The sequence below is a fragment of the Pseudorasbora parva genome, chromosome 1 (genome assembly GCF_024679245.1).
Source record: "Pseudorasbora parva isolate DD20220531a chromosome 1, ASM2467924v1, whole genome shotgun sequence".
NCBI lineage: Eukaryota > Metazoa > Chordata > Actinopteri > Cypriniformes > Gobionidae > Pseudorasbora > Pseudorasbora parva.
The window spans coordinates 64,355,170-64,359,840 of record NC_090172.1 but is presented as its reverse complement, the minus strand read 5'-3'; positions in this window follow the sequence as shown (position 1 = coordinate 64,359,840).

Sequence of the window (4,671 nt, the reverse complement as noted above, 5' to 3'; positions counted from 1 at the left end):
TGTGTGTGTGTGTGTGTGTGTGTGTGTGTGTGTGTTTGTATGGTTCAGATCCTGAACGGAGTCGCTGCTCACACTCCTGATGGATGAGACACAGACGCATCTGGATTTGTATTTTTTAATATTTTACTTGAACACAATTACCGATTGAAAACTATTTTTGGTGTTTCAGAATCAGTTTTTCATTAAGTTAAGCATGGGGGAAATAAGTGTGTGTGTGTGTGTGTGTGTGTGTGTGTGTGTGTGTACTCTCACACACTAACTCACTCTCACTCTCACACACTCAATCACACACACAGTTTCTGCCAGTCTGATGTTAATCTTGAGTATCTATAGAGTAGTGTTGATCCTTCATATCTCAGAAGAGTCTTTAGTTTATCAGATTTGTAAAACACAGACACACTGAACCGATTCTTTCAGAAAACAGCCGAGTCTGTGGAGGCACGCAGTGGGCGGAGCTAAAGACACTCTCACACACACACACACATTATACGTTGGTGTTGTTCACATTATATGCACTTACGCACCAATTGCCAACAAAACACACATCTGATGCAGTTTCACTCACGCCTGCGGTTTCACACTCATGACTGGGAACACACACACACACTTGCAGAACTCCAGGAACGCAAACTGCATCCACTGTTCCCTTAAAGTGATAGTTCACTTTAAAATGAAACTTATGTCATCCTTTACTCACCCTAAAGTTGTTTCAAACCTGTATGTGTTTCTTTCTTCAGCTGAACACAAGGGAAGATATTTTGAAGAATGTCAGAAACCAAACCGTTAACTGGAGCCGTTGACTTCTATAGTAGGAAAAAAAAAATACTATGGAGGTCAATGGCTCCAGTTAACTGTTTATCCCTTTAATACTGGGTTATTTTAAGCTGAACAAGTTTGTCTTTCCGTGTGTGTATACACACACTCACCTAAAGGATTATTAGGAACACCTGTTCAATTTCCCATTAATGCAGTTATCTAATCAGCCAATCACATGGCAGTTCTTCAGTGCATTTAGGGGTGTGGTCCTGGTCGAGACAATCTCTTGAACTCCAAACTGAATGGCACTCTTCATATAATGGGGAAACATCCTACTGGGCTATGTGACCAGTGTCAGATACCTGAGACTGTAGAACATGTGCTTATAAATTGTTTTAAATATGAATTACAAAGAATAGACATGATAAAAGACATGGAAAAAAATAGGACTAATAGGACATGACGTAAAGAGTATAATGGACTGCAGTAGAAGTGAAGAAGGAATGAAATATTTGATTTGCTTTCCGACTAAAACAGGACAAATGACAAGAATATGACGACTGAAGTATCTGGGAAATAATTAGAACCAGAAGATGGCAGTAATGCAACATTAAGGATGCATGCTGCCGTTAAAACCCGAAGAAGAAGAAGAACAAACTGAATGTCAGAATGGGAAAGAAAGGTGATTTAAGCCGTTTTGAGCAGACGGGCCGGTCTGAGTATTTCACAATCTGCTCAGTTACTGGGATTTTCACACACACCCATTTCTAGGGTTTACAAAGAATGGTGTGAAAAGGAAAGAGCATCCAGTATGCGGCAGTCCTGTGGGCGAAAATGCCTTGTTGATGCTCGAGGTCAGAGGAGAATGGGCCGACTGATTCAAGCTGATAGAAGAGCAACTTTGACTGAAATAACCACTCGTTACAACCGAGGTATGCAGCAAAGCATTTGTGAAGCCACAACACACACAACCTTGAGGCGGATGGGCTACAACAGCAGAAGACCCCACCGGGTACCACTCCTCTCCACTACAAATAGGAAAAAGAGGCGACAATTTGCACAAGCTCACCAAAATTGGACAGTTGAAGACTGGACAAATGTTGCCTGGTCTGATGAGTCTCGATTTCTGTTGAGACATTCAGATGGTAGAGTCAGAATTTGGCGTAAACAGAATGAAAACATTGATCCATCATGCCTTGTTACCACTGTGCAGGCTGGTGGTGGTGGTGTAATGGTGTGGGGGATGTTTTCTTGGCACACTTTAGGCTCCTTAGTGCCAATTGGGCATCGTTTAAATGCCACGGCCTACCTGAGCATTGTTTCTGACCATGTCCATCCCTTTATGACCACCATGTTCCCATCCTCTGATGGCTACTTCCAGCAGGATAATGCACCATGTCACAAAGCTCCAATCATTTCAAATTGGTTTCTTGAACATGACAATGAGTTCACTGTACTAAAATGGCCGCCACAGGGGGAACAGGAGCTTCGTGCCCTGGATGTTCATCCCACAACTCTCCATCAACTGCAAGATGCTCTCCTATCAATATGGGCCAACATTTCTAAAGAATGCTTTCAGCAGCTTGTTGAATCAATGCCACGTAGACTTAAGGCAGGCAAGGAAAAAGGGTCAAACACAGTATTAGTATGGGGTTAATAATCCTTTAGGTGAGTCTGTGTGTGTGTGTGTGTGTGTATATATATATATATATATATATATATAAATACACACACATACATATTAGGCTATACATTTTAATTACAATTCTTTCTTTATATAAATGTATATATTAAAAAATAAGAAAGAATTGTAATTAAAATGTATAGCCTAAATGCACAAGCCATATATGGTATTTTAATGTTTCAAAATTAATCAATATACAATAAATGAGGCAAATGTGATAAACTTGCACATCAAAAATTAGCAGAACAAAAATTACTACAAAAAAGTAAAGTAAAACTCACAACAAAATCTAAAATGCAAATCCATCTGTAGGCTATACACATATTTCCATACATCAAAAAGTCTAAACATAACAAACAAAATAATATTTAGAAGATATTAATGCACATAATCTTAATTTTAAAAACAAAATAATACAAAAATAGTTTAAAAAAATACGTCTTTGCTGCAGTTAAGACTAAATCAATAAAATTAACTAAAACATTATCCAAATATTAGGTAAATCATGCATTTTAATATATATAATAATAATAATAATAATAGATTTTATTTATAATGCACTTTTCATTCCGAAGAATCTCAAAGTGCAACAAGGGGGGGGGGGGGGATAACAACAAAAAAATGAATAACAAGTAAAAATATAGAATACTACAAACAATCAACCAACACAGAAAACAGAACAGAAAACAGAGCTGATGGTGAACAGAAACAGAGCTGATGGTGAACAGAAAACAGCTGATGGTGAACAGAAACAGAGCTGATGGTGAACAGAAACAGAGCTGATGGTGAACAGAAAACAGCTGATGGTGAACAGAAACAGAGCTGATGGTGAACAGAAACAGAGCTGATGGTGAACAGAAACAGAGCTGATGGTGAACAGAAACAGAGCTGATGGTGAACAGAAACAGAGCTGATGGTGAACAGAAACAGAGCTGATGGTGAACAGAAACAGAGCTGATGGTGAACAGAAACAGAGCTGATGGTGAACAGAAAACAGCTGATGGTGAACAGAAACAGAGCTGATGGTGAACAGAAACAGAGCTGATGGTGAACAGAAAACAGCTGATGGTGGAAGTCTCTGTTAGCTCCGCAGCACACTGTGGTCCACTCCATGTTTCAGATTTCTCCCAGCGGCAGTGTCCCGATGACATCGCTGAGGCACGACAGCTGAAGACCAGATGATGGGTCTTCTTCATGATGATTCAAACGATGGGGATCGCTGCAGCACCATGCAGGAGGCAGAACATTCCTCCGGGCACTTCTGTGGACACACCGGGGCCGGCGCAGATGTCGCTCCACGGTCGCAATGCAGGACGGAACAGCGGCGCAGCCGAGAAGCAGAACATCCCAACATCATGCCGGACGCCGACGACGAGAGCCCGGATGACGCTAGCCCGGTGCAAACTTCAGCCACCATGCAGCTTAAGCCCAAGGGAGACCACCAGTGAGCACCCGCGGCGAGAAACATAAAATGTCCTCCAAACCAGAAACCAACCGCAGCAATTCAAACGTAAACATTAGAGAAGCGGTTGAAAACGGCGAAACGACGAACAACGACTTCTCAGTGGCTGCCAGCAATCAGCAACAGTACCAATTGTAGCTCTGACTGTTAGACTAGTCACAAACATAAGGAAATAAAATAAAATGTAAATCTAATAGTACATTAACATGATTTGTTGTGGGTGGAGAAGCGGCGAACAGACGACGCCAGCGTCCTCTCCCCCACGTATATATGTATATGTATACGTATATTATATATGTATATATAATAACCTAACCAAAAAGATATTTTTTGTAAAAATTATTTAAAAAATAATAAAAGTTAAACATTTACCAAAAAGTAGGTAATTCCTGCAGTTACGTAGGCTACTACTACCTCTAATAATAAGTGTGTGTGTGTGTGTGTGTGTGTGTGTGTTCCAAACAAGGACATTCATGCTGTTTCAAATAAATAAATATGTTCCAAATAATTCGCTAATTTATGCATGCAGCTTAAAATAATATGTCCCAAAATGTAGGTAATCCCTGCATTAAAATAATAATTGGTCATTCCAGCAGGAAAAAAATATTTTAAAAAATTAATTAAATTTAAAAAAGAAATATTTACAAGCATTTAGTGATTCCATCCTTTCGTTCGTGTGTGTGTGTGTGTGTGTGTCGGAGGGCGGAGCAGGAACGTGGGGGAGGTCGGGTCAGTCGGCCGTCCGTTCGGGGCGTGTATCAGCTCAGGT